At 43.7% G+C, this 18,205-nt stretch overlaps 1 protein-coding gene and 1 non-coding gene across 3 annotated transcripts in view; both read left to right on the top strand.

Moving 5' to 3' along the window:
* EPB41L3 (erythrocyte membrane protein band 4.1 like 3) overlaps window positions 1–18,205 on the top strand; it is a 280,869-nt gene that overhangs the window by 131,915 nt on the left and 130,749 nt on the right. The window lies entirely within an intron of this gene.
* On the top strand, window positions 1,262–1,337 carry TRNAA-AGC (transfer RNA alanine (anticodon AGC)). The gene has a single exon. It is a non-coding gene; the product is annotated as a tRNA-Ala (tRNA).

Below are 18,205 nucleotides of genomic sequence, written 5' to 3'. Positions count from 1 at the left end.
GCAAAGGTAATGCTGCAAGTTCATGGTGTTGACTATTTGGATTTAGGGAGTTTGGGGAGTGTAAGGAATTCTGACAATTATTTTTATGAAAATGTTTCTTCTTTTTTGGTACTAGAAGGAATACACTTTAGTTTATTGAAAAAGTCACATGGGAAACAACTGATCATGTCAGGTACGAGCATGGACATAGTTCATCTCTCCTTGACCCGTGATTTCTGACTTGAGAAATTCTCTCCCTGGTCAATAGAAGAGTTAAGAGGAACAGGAATTCCCAGATGCTTTCTTCAGATAAAAGAGATAAATAATTAGGGGGGGGGTCCTCAGGTGAGAGGGAAACTTGGCCCTCACATCCGTTCCTTAAATATTGCTTTCAAGTATCTTGTCTTACCTTAGCCATTTCGAAAACCCACAGAATGGATGAGCCATTGGTCTTAGTTGTTATCTTGATTTTTTCAAGCTTAAGAAGTTTCTGGTCATGGCGGGTATCATTGCTCTGGAGATGAACCCCTGTCAATTGTATGACTGTGTAGCCTTGGATGGGAGTCCAGATGTGCTCTGCATACCAGAAGCATCTGCAGCATTTGAAACTTTTTTTTTTTTTTTGTAAAAGCATCTTACCCTTCTGAGGGCCTCATATCAGTTCTCAGCTCTCAGGGTAGCTGACTTTATGGGCACTTGAGTGGCAGTTCCCTTTAGTAGTCTTACCTCGTCAGGGGCAGCCTGACTTGCTAATGTGGAGGACGGCCCCCTGTGCAGGCTCCCTCAGCAGTTGTAGCGGGTCCTTCCCTGCTGAGCAAACCTGCTTCTGTGCATCTGTTCCCAGGAACACTTGGACTAGATTCACAGGGCAGTGGATAGTGTTCTGCATTTGGAAAATGTTTTCATTTTCTTAAAAGTCACACTTCTCCTTGTTTTAAAGACTGGCTTCCTCTTTTACTTTTTGACTGACTCTGCTGTCTTTGACTTGCACGCTATCTTTTCTGGCCCTGTTGCCCTTTATTTTGAAACAGGGTGAGATTTCGGCCTGTTCTCTGTTACTTCCTTCTTGCTGTGCCATCGTTCATCCCGGCAACGGTGCCTGGAGAGGAGAGTTACGTAAAAAGCCAAGAGTTATTGTAACTGGTTCAGTGCTGATGCCCTCTGCACCCTCGAATTAGGAAGTTTCTAGTGTCGTTCCGCACTTCCCCATTTTTTATGCTTAGTCTCAATTAGTTACTCATGCGGTTGGTTCAGAGTTCATTTTAAAATCAGTGTAGAACAGGCCCTGGCTGGTTGGCTCAGTGGTAGAGCGTCGGCCTAGCGTGCGGAGGACCCGGGTTCGATTCCCGGCCAGGGCACACAGGAGAAGCGCCCATTTGCTTCTCCACCCCTCCCCCTCTCCTTCCTCTCTGTCTCTCTCTTCCCCTCCTGCAGCCAAGGCTCCATTGGAGCAAAGATGGCCCGGGCACTGGGGATGGCTCTGTGGCCCCTGCCTCAGGCGCTAGTGTGGCTCTGGTCTCAACATGGCGACGCCCAGGATGGGCAGAGCATCGCCCCCTGGTGGGCAGAGCGTCGCCCCCTGGTGGGCGTGCCGGGTGGATCCCAGTTGGGTGCATGCAGGAGTCTGTCTGACTGTCTCTCCCTGTTTCCAGCTTCAGAAAAATGCAAAAAAAAAAAAAAATCAGTGTAGAACAGACCTACCTGTTCCTGGCAAGTGCTTGAAGAGCTTAAATTTGCTCTTCAAGCTGATTTCCAAACAGTGTCATCCCATCAGCACCATCTTTGAGAGGACTTGTTAGGAAATGCTGTAAAGCAGGAAACTCTCAGCTCCGCTGCGCAGCGTATACGGTGGCAGCTGGAAAGTCTAATTATAGACTGGGAAGCCCCTCAGGAATTATAGAAAGCATTAGCAGAGGCCTGAACATAAATGACAGCTGCCTGCCTTGGGCACCAGGGAGCCAAAATGCATATAGAATAAAATAAAGTGTCATGTCCAGCATATGTTAGCGTTAGACACTTGCGAAAATCGCCCTACTTAGTGTTGGCAATAATAAATTGATGGTCAATCACTGTAATAGTGTTGGCTCAAAAAGTGCCATGAGGAAGAGAGTGCATACATTCCTTTTGTAGTTCAGAATCCTGTATTTGAAACATTGGACCCTTCAGTGCTTGTTGACTTAAAGGAATGTGCATAGGAAATAATGTTACCATACCTGTGATTTGGAATATCAGAATATTATGGGTGCTGCTGTGCCTCTCTGCACTAATAGAGTATAGGGCCAAGGAAATCTCATCTTCTTATCAGAAACATATGGCATGAAAAAGATTCCTTCTGTTTCAAAAAGAAAGAGGGCAAAACCTCGAACATCAAAGCAATACCAAGAAAAAAATTCTAATGGTTGCTTTGAATAAGTACATTTCTCAAACCTAGCATTTTTCATAATAGGTACATTCAAGAATATATTGTTTCTTTGTAACTTTCATGAATATTTTGATATTCCTTAATACTAAAACAGATGCATTCATTAATAATACCTGATATAAATAAAGCTCAGGGTTTTTTTTTTCCAGTACTTGTTAATTACAGAGGCGAAAACAACTTTGAAAAAATTATTATTTGCAGATGGACTGTGATGCTTATGGGAGGAAAAAAATGTATTTCAAGAGCAATCTTACCATATAATCTCTCTTCTTACCATGTATATAATGTGACATCTTATTTTGGTTATATTTTCAAATTACTCTTATGACAACAAGTGCAGAAACATTAGCGACTGGCATCAAATATAAAAATGCATATCAACTTCACTTTTCTTGTTTCTGCACGGGGAGGATGAACCTCGCACCATAATCGGTGGTGAGGATGTCACTGTGTTAACAGCTGCCTGGCATTCTGTTTCAGTTAGGTTAGGGCAGGGAGGAGGAAGTGCTTCACACTGAAATAATCATTGCATGAGGGTTGATGTCAGCTGTGTCGCTGTTAAGAGTTGTAATTTAATACACAAGACATATGAGGAAAATGCTCATTTTCTTCCACTTTCGTAACCTTGTAATGATGCTTTTGCCTCTGTATTAGCCAAGCCAAAGTCGTTACTGCTTTTTTTTTTTTATTGATGTGAATTTCACATTTAAAATGTAGCTTTGGTTTTGCTGTATCAGTTTTATCATCAGGTAAAGCATACATTTAAATGATCTTGATTTTTCCATTTTGAATAAGCCATTCTTACTATAAGATGTAGTCTGTCCGTGTTGAATTTAGGAATCTTAAATATATATGATAAATAATGGCTAATGTTTGAATATTTAATATGTACTTACATGTGCCAGAGATAATATCAACTATCTTATTTATTCCTCATAAGCAGGTAGATATGCAGATATATTAATATCTCTATTTATTAAACTAAGACTCAGAGACACTAAGTAAGTTCCCCAAAGTTACACAGCTGTTTGTATATTATTTCTCCATGACAGAGGGAGACCATGAATGGTGTGAACGGTTTCCTGACATGGTCACTGAGGAGGTGCTCTGTAAATACACGGTGGGGCGAAAAATAGGTTGATAGTTGTTTGTATGGAAAATAATGCAATAATTAATAAATAATAATACAAGAATAAACTCTGTATTTTGCATATTCACTTTGCCCCACCTTGTATTTAAATGTGAGGAAAGGCTCCGTTTTCTAACGTTCAATTGAATCTGGTCATCCTACCTTTTTTTTTTTCCCCTAGGTTCTTTACACACAACACAAATATTTCACTTTCTCTTTTCTCATTACACTAGACATGTGGCCTTCTCCAGCCCAGTTAAGATGAATGAGGTTATGCTGCTATAACAACCCCAAGTCTCTGCAGCTTAAAACAGCAAAGATTTACTTCTTGCTCAAGCTATATGAGCATTGTAGTTTGGCAAGGGGTCTTTACTCATGGTAATAGCTGAGGGACCCATACTGAGAAGGACATGTGATCCTACTATGTGCCTAGAAAGAGGAGACCCAGAAATTCTTGGGAGAAAGCACCATTAAATGCAGATCTCATCCACCAGGCACCATGCTTGATTCCCTGTCCCTTGCCCTGCTATATTTCGTGGATCCCCTCTCTGTAGAATACACTCTTGTCCCTTTTCTGGTGGCTCCAACATTTTCATATAGGTGGGGCATAGCCAGGTAGACTATTTGAAAGTGGGTACCAGCAAGATTTTTTTTTTTGGTATTTTTCTGAAGTTGGAAATGGGGAGACAGTTACACAGACTCCCGCATGCGCCCGACCAGGATCCACCCGGCACTCCCACCAGGGGGCGATGCTCTGCCCATCTGGGGGGTCGCTCTGTTGCAACCAGAGCCATTCCAACGCCTGAGGCAGAGGCCACAGAGCCATCCCCAGCGCCCGGGCCAACTTTGCTCCAATGGAGCCTTGGCTGCAGGAGGGGAAGAGAGAGACAGAGAGGAAGGAGAGGGGAAGGGGTGGAGAAGCAGATGGGCGCTTCTCCTGTGTGCCCTGGCCGGGAATCAAACCTGGGACTCCTGCACGCCAGGCTGATGCTCTACCACTGAGCCAACCAGCCAGGGCCATAGCAAGATTTATCTTATTTCTGCATTTGCATAGCCAGCCATTTTTAACTTATGAGTATCATTTTAAGAGTGGTTGGGGAAGGAGGTGACTTATGATGGAGATAACAGGGAAAGAGAGTTCCTCGTTCTCCCCCCCCCCCAATTCTTCTCCATTTTTACAACATTACAATTATTCAGGCCTTCCTCTTTCTCCTGGCTCATTATAACACATTCCTCACTGGCCTTCCTTTCTTTACTTTCAACCCCAGGTTCTCTCCCTATCAATTCCCCACTGTTTAGCTGGCCTGATGTGTCTGACATACCAATTGGACATTACTACTTCAAGGTTTAAAGCCTCTTACTTGTCCTCGGTTGCTTCTGCTCAGCATTGGTGAGCTCCCTGTGCGATCTGATTCCCGGGTGCCCCTGTATAGCCTGCTCTGCCTTCCCAGCCCCAGCCCTGCTCAAACCCAGACACTCTTCCTCTTGCTATCTTCTTTGGGTCTCAGATTGCACTTGCTCATGAAAGGAATTCCTGATTTCCCGGTCTAGCTTGGAGTCCCTCCTTCCCCATCTCATGGCATTGCTCAGCTCTGTTTTATAACTTTGCCTGTCTGTGTTCCCTCTAAACTATGAGGTGTTTGAGGGTAGGGATTTCTGTCACTGTCTTTTTTCTTCTTCATTATGTTGCTGGCATCAGCATATCACGCTGTGGTATTAGCTGAAGAAGGGACCAGCGGGGCACTGTGATCCAGTCCAATTGCCCTCTGGCACCCTAGCCAGATGAGGGGCTTGCTGTGGCCTGGGAATGGGCTCAGTTTATATAAAGGATAATGCTTCACCTGGAACCTAAGAAAGAAAGCTGGGATCTCCGGGCCCTCTCAGCACCATTAGTAAATGTAATGTGTCACATCATGTCCTCCATGGACTATGTCAGTGGTCCCAACCCCCGGGCCGTGGACCGGCACTGGTCCATGGACCATTTGGTACTGATCCATAGAGAAAGAATAAATAACTTACATTATTTCCGTTTTATTTTTATTTAAGTTTGAACAATGTTTTATTTTTAAAAAATGACCAGATTCCCTCTGTTATATCCGTCTAAGACTCACTCTTGACGCTTGTCTCGGTCACGTGATACATTTATTGGTCCCACCCTAAAGGCCGGTCCGTGAAAATATTTTCTGACATTAAACTGGTCCGTGGCCCAGAAAAGATTGGGGACCACTGGACTATGTGACATGGAGCCTCTTGTTAAAACAGGTATCCTATAGATGTAAGTGTTCTCTTGGTCCCCAATGCTAGTTTTATAACAAAATTAGACAGTACCTATGTAGTCTTGTCACATTAATGACTTTCCGATATGAAAAGAGTTCTATTTCATAAGTACAAGCCCTCAAGTATCATTTTAACACCAATATGACAATACAAACTTTCCCTCATTTCCGTATACTGTGTTTGTAGCCTGGGGTGAGTGTATGTTCTAGAAGTACAGGTACCTCCTGACCTGGGTTTAGGTTGATGGTTAACTGTAAGTGACTTACTTCTTCGTGTGTATTTAATTATTTTAATGATCACAGTATATTACATGCTGTTCTGTGGTAAAAATCAAAAACAAGGTGTCAGAGTCTTAGATTCTGGGGAACAGCGTATAGCAGGGGTCCCCAAACTTTTTATACAGGGGGCCAGTTCACTGTCCCTCAGACCATTGGAGGGCCGGACTATAAAAAAACTATAAAAAAATCCCTATGCACACTGCACATATCTTATTTTAAAGTAAAAAAACAAAATGGTAACAAATACAATATTTAAAATAAGGAACAAGTAAATTTAAATCAACAAACTGACCAGTATTTCAATGGGAACTATGGGCCTGCTTTTGGCTAATGAGATAGTCAATATGCTCCTCTCACTGACCACCAATGAAAGAGGTGCCCCTTCCGGAAGTGCAGCGGGGGCCGGATGAATGGCCTCAGGGGGCCGCATGCAGCCTGCGGGCCATAGTTTGGGGACCCCTGGCGTATAGCAAGTAAAAGTTACTGAATGATAGATTAATGAGTGAATGGTTATCAATACAGGGCAGTTATAAAGAGAAAGATTAGAATAATTATCTTACATAGCTAGAGCAAAGCAAATAATAGCACAACAACAAAACATTTCATTAGCAGAAATGCACTCGAAGTGCTTTGGAAAGCAGGACCAGCAGAGCAGGGGAGGCCGACTGTGGTTTCTCTGCGAGCTGGTGCCTCCGGTGTAAGTGTGTCCTGTCAGCGGCCTGCAGGCTTCACTTTCTGATTCCTTCCGATTCCTTTTAGGTTAGTGTGATTCTAAAGTAGCAAACCATGTAATAGGAAGATTGTTGTCTTCACTCTGGTTTAAATTTCCAACCATTTCCTCTTGCTCTATTTAACTCTCTTCCTTTAGATCCCTGCTAGCCTACGCAGCTGCCGGGACCGATGGACTGACTGACCGATGTCCGTGTGTCCCCAGGAGTGAGCGCCTTGATGCGGAGCGTTAAGATTCAGTACTCAAGGAAATGAATGCTCACTCTGGGGGGTCATGGGCGGAAGGCTGTCTGGGCCAGGTGAGGACCTGAGCCCCCCTCTGCCACTGGAGTTGGCCTCCTTCAATGTCCCCCCTGGCTTCTTTTCTCAGAGTTAAAGCATCCTCTGAGGCAAATGCAAACCAGTTTGCATGTTTATAAAGAATTTTTTTGGCATCGCTAGTCTCTGATGATAAAAACTGCCTCTTTCGTTGCCTTCAAGTGCGTCTGTCTGACTGGACTTTGAAATCTAGCCTCTTCTAGATCGGTCTTTGTGACGTGAGAGACTGTTCAGCACTTTAAGGCTGATTAGAAGAAACCTCTAAATACCATCTTTGTTCTCACTGTTAAGCACAGTGTGCTTTTTGTGTTGATATGTGATCTCTGCTTAAGTGATCTGTTTGTTGCTTATCAGACTTATTAAAAGCAGGCACATGAAATAGCAGAGGTTCTTATTAGATGCTGTTATACATAAGAAGCCCATGGTGATGGTGAGTGAGGAAACATGTGGAGAAAATAGAAAGATGAAACAAATACTTTGCACAAATTTTAGAAAAACAAGACATTTCAGTGAGACGTATATCTTCTGCCATATCGGACAATGTTAATATAAAAATTAATATAAAAATTATCATGTAGTTGATTGTTCTCTTTTTTCCCATCACAAGGGGAGAACATAGCTTGGGAAATGGAGTATATTTTTTTTATCATGCCTTCTGGGAGCTAAATAAAGAAGACAAAATATTTACAGGGTCAGACAACAATTAGGCTCTAGTAATTATGATTTCGTAGTACTGGTTCCTTGATACCCACTTCATTGTCTTCCTGGCTAATCAAAGGCATCCTTGTCCCGTGTCACCTTTGTCTGAACTCTTTTTCATTATCTCCTTCCTGAGAGAGTCCTGGGGTGAGATAATTATCTCCCAGGCTCAGATTTTCAACAGAGTTCATGTGAGCACATTACTGGAGATGACAAGGGCCCGGAAGGGACGGGAGCTGCTGTGATTTTCCTGACACAGTGGCAAGGAGCGAGTTCAACCTGGCCCTTAATTTGTTTATTAATTATGACTGTATTAGCACTAGCACTCTGTAAGGCCTATAAGGCTCTAAAGGAGGAGGTAATATTTCTTTCTTTTTTTCTGTGACAGAGACAGAGTCAGAGAGAGAGGAACAGAGACAGGCAGTAGGAAGGGAGAGAGATGAGAAGCATCAATTCTTTGTTGTGGCACCTTAGTTCATTGATTACTTTCTCGTATGTGCTTTGCCTGGGGTGGGGGGGCTACAGCAGACCAAGTGACCCCTTGCTCAAGCCAGCGACTTTGGGCTCAAGCTGGTGAGCCTTGCTCAAACCAGATGAGCCCACGCTCAAGCTGGTGACCTCAGGGTTTCGAACCTGGGTCTTCCGCATACCAGTCTGAAGCTCTATCCTCTGCCACCACCTGGTCAGGCAGAGGTAATATTTCTTAAGTTTTAAAGAACTTTGCACAAATCATTATTGGATTTTAACAAAATGTTTATATTTTTTTTCCTCACTAATATTGGAAGAATGAATTGTAGGCAGGAGAGAGTAATAAGAAGAATTGCTACCCTGGTCTACAAGTAATGATGGTCATTCACTCAATGTTCCCTGTGTCTGTTGTACAATATATATTAAATGCTACTCTCTGCATTATTTTACTTAATTGTCAACTTCATCAGAGGTATTTTATCTGCATTTTACAAGTGATAAAAATTCGTCTGTAGAGAGTTTAACTTCAGTTCACAAAGCTTATAAGTGGCAACTAAAATTTCAATATGATCTGTTAGATTTTTAACACATTGTAGGAGATCACTGACTGATACCAGTTGACCAAAGTGGTTCACAGGGCTTAGCAATGTCTTTTGGATTTTATTGTTAATCTCCTTTTGAAAGAGACAATCATACAAATTGTTACTGCTAAGTAGGTTGGTGATATGATGCCTCTTGAATCTCACAGTGATATTCTGTGTCCTTTGGCTCCTCTGTTTTTTTTTTTTTGTTTGTTTGTTTGTTTGTTTGTTCTGAAGCTGGAAACGGGGAGAGACAGTCAGACAGACTCCCGCATGCGCCAGACCAGGATCCACCCGGCACACCCATCAGGGGCGACGCTCTGCCCACCAGGGGGCGATGCTCTGCCCCTCTGGGGCGTCGCTCATTGCGACCAGAGCCACTCTAGCGCCTGAGGCAGAGGCCAAAGAGCCATCCCCAGCGCCTGGGCCATCTTTGCTCCAATGGTGGCTCCTCTGTTTTTGTGAGTTTGGACCAGCAGTCATGTGCCTGTGGCAGTTCCTCGTCATGAGGGAGACACCACAAAGGACATCAGAGTTGTGACGTGGGATGGATGGTCATTCTTTAAAGTGCTTTTCTGAATAATAAGACACTTTTGCCTTTTTGATTTTACACTGAATAGAGTGTTTCTCTTTAAGGTAAATGTGGAGCATGAGACAGGGGACAATGTATTAATGTACAAGTCCTCTTTCTAATTTTTTTAGTGAGAGAGAGGGAGACTGAAAGGGAAGGAGAGAGGGACAGACAGATACAGATAGGAAAAGAGAGAGATGAGAAGCATCAACTCATAGTTACGGCATCTTAGTTGTTCATTGATTGCTTTCTCATATGTACGTTGACCCGGGGGGGGGGTGTTTACAGCAGAGCTAGTGACCCCTTGCTCAACCAGCAACCTTGGGCTCATCCCAGTGACCTTTGGGCTTAAGCCAGCGACCATGGAGTCATGTATATGATCGCACATTCAAGCCAGATGAGTCTGCACTCAAGCTGGTGACCTCAGGGTTTCAAACCTGGGTCCTCATAGTCCCAGGCCGACTCTCTATCTACTGCTCCACCACCTGGTCAGGTGATGTACAGTACTTTTAATTCCGGTCATGCTGTGACAAGGGCTTATTTAACCCCAGCATCCAAACTGCCCTGGAGGTACTATGTCTGGGGGACCACCCATCCTTGGCACTGTGCAGACTAAGGAGAGTGGGTCCCAGCAGTTCCTAAGGCCCCGATACAGAGACCCTCATGCTGTCTCTTAGCCTTGTCTAGAGAAGCCCTAGAGAATCTATCACAGTTGAAGAAACAGCCGTGACTGCAACACGTCTGGAAGAACAGGATTCAGTCTGGCCCTCTGATTTCCGAGGTGTCAGCACTAAGGTGACAGTGACCCTAGTCTAAGACCTGGGAATACTTTCCTCCCATAGTGGACCAAGCCTCCTTTGAAATCTGCACTTTTGTCCCACCTCCTCTTCTGTTAAAGAATAGTCCACCTTGGCAGTTTCTCAAGACCATTCTGAGAAACTAAGAAGAAAAGCAATCATAATAATAGCTGTATATTTTTTAAAAGCTATAACTTATTGGGGATCTGCTGCATGCCAGCTATTTTCTACACGTCATCTATAGTCCTTCCGGTAGCCTTCTGAGGTAGGTGTTAGCTCGTTTAAAGATGAAGAACCTGAGTTCTGTGAGGTCACACTGCCCAGGAACACACAATTACTATGTGGTAGAGCTGGGATTCTAGCCCATGTCTGTCTGACATCAGTGTCCAAGCTCTTTGCACTAGACTGGGCTGTTTTCTGTGAAAAAAATGATTCTGGGAATTGTAATAAGTGTGTTGTTTATAGTGCCATTTTGCATGAAAATTAACTAATGGACAGTGCAATTTCCAATAGCATTTCAGGAATTTAGCAGAACGGGTGTACTAATTCAGCAAACATAATCTAATAAGCACCTATTAAGTGCCTGGCACTCACTGTTCAAGGGTCAGAAGACTCGAAGCCAAGTCCATACATTCAATAACAAATAATCATTGAATACCTGCTCTGTGCCAGGAACTCTTTTAGTCAGTGGAGATACAGCAGTGACTATTACAGATAAAAATCCCTGCCCTCATGGTGCTTGGAGCTGCAGTGGGACAAGGCAGATAAAAAGCAGATTAAGTGAAATATTTCATATACTGGGTTAGTGATGAGTGTTACGGAGAAAAAAGAGAGCAGGACAGGAGGAGAGGCAGTGGAAGGGTTGATAGGGAAGGCCTCACTGAGAAGGAGAATTCGAGCAAAGACATGACTGAGGCTGAGGACCGATCCTGTGGGAGAGGAACATCCCGCGGGACCTGCAGGCCCTGGGGGGCGTGTCCTGCTGTGGAGAGCAGTGGTGAGAGACTGGCAGGTGCGGAGTGGGCAGGTGGGAGAATGGGAGGCGATGGAGGAGCATTTGTGCACATTCATTAGGCAGATTAAATGACTACAATATACTACTGTTCATGAAATGGGAACTCCTTGGAGGATTTTGAGTGGAAAAGCGACACAATTTGATTTCTATTCTAAAAGGATCAACCTGGCTGTTTATGGAAAACACGTTGGAGAGTGTGAGGGCAGATGAAGGAGTCGAGTTCGAAGGATACTGGAGAAACTGGCCAAGCAAAGATGGTGGGCTGGCGAGGGTGGCCGTGATGGACGTGGTGGCCGTGATGGGCTGGAAGGCCTGGAGAAACGGAGTAGTCACAATTCTGATGTATCTTGAAGGCAGAGCCACAGGGTTTAATGAAGGGACTTAATGTGGACTACACGGAGATTATTTTGTGAGTTTGTTTTGTATTTTTCTTTGGCCTAAGACCCTGGAAAGATGAGCTGGCTATTAGGGGAAGACTCAGAGATGCCCTGGGGGGGGGGAGAAAGCTCAATAGTTCACTTTTAGATACCTTAAGTTTGGGGTAGACTCTTGTAGAAAGCGGAAGTAAAAACCTGTTCTTGCCTTTCAGATTCTTGTGTCTGGTTAGTAGGGACTCTCAGAAGCAAATGTTCCTACACATAGCGGGCAACATACTTGATAGGAATGTGTACAAGTACAGTGGTAGCCCAACGGGGACTCTTGGGGGAGGGGACTCACTGAAGTGGGAGTGGTGTCCGAGCTGAGTTTTGAAGCATCGTGTTTAGTAGTGCTTGAGGAAACGGGTGGGTTGGACGTTTCTAGACCCCGGAGCAGCACATGTGAGGGCGTGGAGCTTTTGGAGAAGAGCAAACTATTAATACTCATTAGACCACGATGGCTGAAGCTTGGTGCCGTGAGAATAAAAGTGAGGCTTGAGAGTTAGGAACGCTTAGAATGTAGCTGTCCTTGCTGCTTTATCAAGGAGAAGGGATGGAGAACTATTGAAAATATTTCATTGCTTAGAAAGAACTAGGCTCTCAGTTCCAACTTGCCAAGAATCCAGCCAGAGACAAATACCAGTAGAAAACAGTCGAGAGTAGGTTGTAATCTGTGCCCTTATTTTATTGCTGTTTTTTTGGCTTTTTTCATAACCAGTGTTACCCAAGCTGTAGAAATGCTGTGTTCCTAGTTCTTAGTTATAGTTCGGTAGGTCACAGACTGGATTGGATGGAAGACGCTTGGCGTCCACTTGAACCCACTGCTGGCTCCACTCCTGTCCTGCTCAGAGGAGGGTCAGCTGGGCTGCCAGGGTGAAAAGAATGTTGTACAGATGTTATCAGAAAGGATTTAACAGGTTTTCTTGACATTTTGGAATGTCATGAGGTCTTTTTCGAAAAGAAAAAGATTTTGATGTGTCTGTTACCTCTTAGGTGGCCAAAGACCTTGACTCAGGGGTAAGTGCTGAGCAATTTCTGTGGAACTGAATAGAAAGCACTGGGGAAGGAAAAGCTGGTGGCCAGACTGGAGTTGTCACGAAAGCAAGAAACAACGGTAGCCTGTGAATTATAATTCACAGGGTTTTATTATTCCCCCTTTCTTAAAAGATGTTTTCAACCTTGCTTCAGTAATAGTCATTACTAATAAAGGTGAATAGTACTCTTTCTGCCGGTTATTACTTAACATGCCATTGTGAAGAAGGCCAAGCATGACAGATACAGAAGAACATAGCTCTTGTGAATTATATCTTGTAATGAGTATTATGTATTATTGAAGTGGAGTTCCAGAATTCAAAAGCATGTAGTCTGCATATGCCTTTTCCACGTACCAGCAAAAACAAAGTGGCATTTAAATTTATGAAATGTAAAAAGCAGTAAGATTGCTAGGCTGATTTGTTAGCAGCAATCAAAATAAACACAAATCAATAGCCTTGATCAGTGCCAGTGATCTATTTCTACTTGTCATTTCTGCCCCAAATGCAGTCACCCGATAACTTTAGGACTGTCCATTTCCTTGTAGGCCAGTGGTTAGCAAACTTTAGTCCAGCGTTTTTCAACTGCCGATACTCGGACTGGTCTGCCAGGAAAGAGTTACCCACCCTGGTGTTGTGTGATGATGACAGACCCAGTGTTTTAGTTGAATTTGCTTATGCTCAGGACGATTTCTGCCTTAGAGGTCCCTGAAAGAATTCTATTTTCCCCAGTCCCCAAGTGGTAAAAGGTTGAAAACCACTGCTTTAGACTAACAACCACTTGGATGCTTATTCAAAATGAAGGAATGCTATCTCACTGTTCCCAATCCAGCCTTCATTTTAGGATCCATGGGTGGCTTTTAAAAATTGCCTGTAGGCCCTGGCCGGTTGGCTCAGCGGTAGATCATCGGCCTGGCGTGTGGGGGACCCGGGTTCGATTCCCAGCCAGGGCACTTAGGAGAAGCGCCCATTTGCTTCTCCACCCCCCCCTCCTTCCTCTGTGTCTCTCTCTTCCCCTCCCGCAGCCAAGGCTCCATTGGAGCAAAGATGACCCAGGCGCTGGGGATGGCTCCTTGGCCTCTGCCCCAGGCACTACAGTGGCTCTGGTTGCGGCAGAGCGACGCCCCGGAGGGGCAGAGCATTACTCCCTGGTGGGCAGAGCATCGCCCCTGGTGGGCGTGCCAGGTGGATGCGGGTCGGGCGCATGCGGGAGTCTGTCTGACTGTCTCTCCCCGTTTCCAGCTTCAGAAAAATACAAAAAAAAAAAAATTGCCTGTACCTGGGAACTGCCAGCAGAGATTCTGGATCAGTTGGTAGAGGTGGAACCCGGCACCTGTGCTTCACAGGTTCTCTGTACCTGCAGGTGGGTCTGGAGAATATGCAGTGTTACCAGAGTCCCCGGTGACTCATGCTTTGAGTCTCATCCTCTGCAGCTCTTAAACCCTCGCTGGTTTGCTCCACCCACTGCATGATGGCACCCAGATATATCATTGAAGGATAATAGGCATAGTTCAGCTGTGTTGAAAACAAACCATATTAGAATTAATCTCTTTAATCAAAAACTATGTTAAAAAATTAGGAGAGTGACCTAGCTAAAAGAGATTTTAAAGAAGTGAGAAATACATCTTTAAGGAGAAATATTTTTTTTATTTGTTTTTCTGCTGATGCTAAAAATAATACTTTCGTAGAAAATCTGAAAAAGAGTCGGCTCTCTAAAGATGATCACACTTAACATTTTGCTTTATCATTTAAATATCTCTGGTGGTGAGTCTGGATGTTAAAACCCCAGGCTTAATCCACAGGAGGTGGCGTTATCCTCCACCTGTATGGCCTAGGTTGGGATCCCAGCTCTCCCATAAGAAAGTACAAATATTGATCGCCTTACGACCTATGCAACTTACGACCATTCGACTTTATGACCACAATAGCTAGTCACGACTGCTCCGCGTCTGGCAGCGCAAGCATTGCCCAGCTGGGCGTACGACAGTGCGGACCAGCTTCCGGCAGCACTACCATCTCCGCGTGCACCATTTCAACTGTTATCCCAGACTCGGTACAGCAATTTGTGTTTTGTGTCTTGGATATTTTTCATCAAACCCCTCCCAAGATGTCTACCAAGAGAAAATTGTCTTTGCAAATATTAGACCAGTTGTAATGGTCATGCAGTGTTTTATTTAAACCGGAAGAAAGTAAAAATAAGAAACAAAATGGTGTAGAGATGATATAAATGGCATAAAATGAACAAAGAAAATTATGATATATAACAATAATGAAAGAAAATTATGATAAAATATGACTTAAAGATATTTTAACATCATTTCACAGTACTGTACATATAGCCTACTCAACTTACGACCAAATCGTGTTATGACCGGTCTGTCGGAACCAATCATGGTCGTAAGTCGAGCACTAGCTGTAGTATCTCCCTGCTCTCAGAGAGTATTTAGTGCCTTCCTCTGTTCCTTCATTTTTCCTATTGTAAAATCAGAAACACCAATGGGAATAGAGGAAACTCTCATTCTGCCTTAAATCTGTGTAACTCTGTCAGGTAAAGATAGTTGCCCTGGTACATGTGTGAGGACCAGTAGCATGCTCTCTTCTCATCCATCCTTTTCGCTTTTGTATCCTCATCTTCCCAACACGACTTTGCCCAGGGCTACTGTGGGTGAGCAAACACCTCTTTCCCTGCCTATTTGGGGACCCCTCTGAACAGAAGAGTTTTAAAGTAAGGAATTAGTGTGGTGTCCTTAACTACATATAAAGCTTCCAAATAGACAAATTTGTTTTGCTTTCATTTTAAATAGACAAGTCAAAATTTTTAAAGATAATTTCATTGGGAAAAGTGTAGTAATTTTACGAATTACCAATATAGGAAGTGAAGCAGGTTACACTGTGGCTAAACCTTTTTTAAAAAAATAGAAAAGGTCTCTGGTTGGTTAGCTCAGTGGTAGAGTGTCGGCCAGGTGCGTGGAAGTCCCAGGTTCGGGATTCCTGGTCAGGGCACACAGGAGAAGCGACAGTCTGCTTCTCCACCCCTCCCACTTGTCTTCCTCTCTCTCTCTCTCTCTCTCTCTCTCACACACACACACACACACACACACACACACACACACATCTCTCACAGCCATGGCTCAAACAGTTCCAGCAGTTTGCCCTTGGGTGCTGAGGATGGCTTCATAGCCTTGCCTCAGGCGCTAAAATAGCTCGGTTGCCAAGCAACGGACAACGATTCCCAGATGGATAGTGCATCACATCATAGGGGACTTGCTGGGTGGATCCAGTCAGGGCACATACAGAGTCTGTCTGTGTGCCTCCCTACCTCTCACTTAATAAAAACAAACAAAAACTCCACAGACCATAAAGAACCCATAAAAACATCTCAAGATGATCTACTTTTCAGCCTTTCAGTTTTCTTGAAATTTACTTTTGTCTGTAGGGTTTTAAGTTAATCTCACTGAACTGGAAATACGTGCATTCAAAGATTGAAAGAGCTGTTTATTGACTTAGTTGCCCATTAGAGATAAAGAATATAAATGATAGATCACACCTGTAGTTGTTCAGTCATTTTTAGTACATTTTGTGGGAAACTCAACCCCCAAAGGCAGTTCTAACCTTAGGCTGTGTTTTCATCTACTGAGGCAGGAAGGGAGGCAGACAAGCAGGGAGGGAGGGAGGGAGGCAGGCAGTTGGATGGTGGCTGGGCCAGCTGTCCCTTACAGCTTTCAGTACACGGGATTGGAGATGCCATTGGGAAACCGTTCAGCTGCAGGCACCCAGTGAGCAGCCCTGGAGGAAGGAGCCTCATCTCAGCACCTTCAGAGAGCTGGATGGATGAGCTCTGCTCTCAAGCAGCTCATTTGCGTGCCAGTGAGATCTTTCAAGACCATACTTTGTAGTCTTCAACCATTACCAGCAGCCAGATGAAAGCTGATGCGTTACCGCAGCGATTTCCAACCCGTTTCATCTCACAGCACACGTGTAAACTAATTACTGAAATCCTGCAGTATGCAAAAAAGACTGTCTTCTTTTTTGCCAATCTGACAAAAGAAAATAGGTATAGTTTTGATTGATTCACATCAGATGGCTATTGCTGTGTCATTTTTTGATTTGGTGATCAAAAGGAGAAGGGGGTCAATGCCCCTGACTAAAAAGTCAGGTGTTGCATGTTTTAAAAATTCTTGCAGCACACTGGTTGGAAGTCACTGCATTACAGTAGAAACAGAATAATTAATTGGCCTCATATTTGTATTGGAGGATGAAACAACACAATAGCCTGTCAGAGCCCCAAAGTGTGAAAGGACCCAGAATGCCCAAGGAGCTCCCATTTCCTCTCGGGAAGAGTTGTGATAAGAGATGTGAAGACTTAGTAATTAATTGTGGGGTGGCAGAGACTCTATATTACAGAAATGTAGGGGAAGCCACATTCTATTAATTTGGCTTTGGAATGCAGTAATGTCCTAGAAAGCATCAGGTTTAAAAGGAAAACTGATCAAAGTTTAGCCTATTCTGCGTGGGGAAGAGCCGAGAGGTATTAACACATTCGTTGCTGTCAGTGCTGGCTTACCACCAAGTAGCCAGCGCGTTAGCCGTTAGACTGCGTTGCATCGGACTTGCCAAGACATCATTTGTAGACAGGTGACTTAGGACACACTTATGTTAAATGAGGCTGATATATTCAGTTATGTATATATATATTTAATGACCACTAAGCTGCCGGTAGTGGTTACTTTGTGTGACTTTTTTTTAAAGTGTTGAATGAAAACAATAATGGAATGCCTGGAATTTTCCTATGTATATCAATTTCTTTTTCATAGCAATGGAAATGCCTTTTTCCCCTCCATATTTTTTAATTGATTTGATTAACCGTGAATAATGTTGTGTGAGTATTCGTGACTCAACATGTAGAATTACATTATAAGGCAAGATACAAATACCTATAGGCAGCTTACCTTCCTGTCCTTGACAGGTCTTTTTTTCCCTTGCTTTCCTTCTCATTCTCAGCACGTGTCCTTCCGGTGACTAGTTTTGGAAGCTTGTGGTTAGGAGCTAATAACCACGGAGACAAAAGCCCCAACACATGAAAATGGGCAGGCTAGATCTGTGTTTGCTGAGCATCTGAATTTATAGGTAGATACATATATAAGACCTGCTGTTCTGTCTTGTAGTCCTAAGATGCAGAAACACAAACTCTTCCTTCATTCATTATTTGTTCATTGGCTATTTGTATGCAAATTTTCCCAGAGAAATTGCTCGTTAGAGCACAGGTAGTATTTGCTTGGAGGTCCTTTTTAGATAGCCATTATTGTAATTCTAACTGTTCTTTGGAAATGACACCTATAAAGAGCAATCCAGATTGTGGATTCTCGGCTAGGTGTCTCCAGATATCCAAAGGTATATTGCCCCTCACTAAGGTGCAAAATTTGGAAGTTGTAGCCATAACTTTTCCCTTATTTTTATAATGAAAGGTACTGTGGGAGAGAGACCTATTTCAGAAC

The sequence above is a fragment of the Saccopteryx bilineata genome, chromosome 11 (genome assembly GCF_036850765.1).
Source record: "Saccopteryx bilineata isolate mSacBil1 chromosome 11, mSacBil1_pri_phased_curated, whole genome shotgun sequence".
Taxonomy (NCBI): Eukaryota; Metazoa; Chordata; class Mammalia; order Chiroptera; family Emballonuridae; genus Saccopteryx; species Saccopteryx bilineata.
Note: the sequence above shows the minus strand (reverse complement) of the source record. Positions and strands in the feature narration are given on the sequence as shown.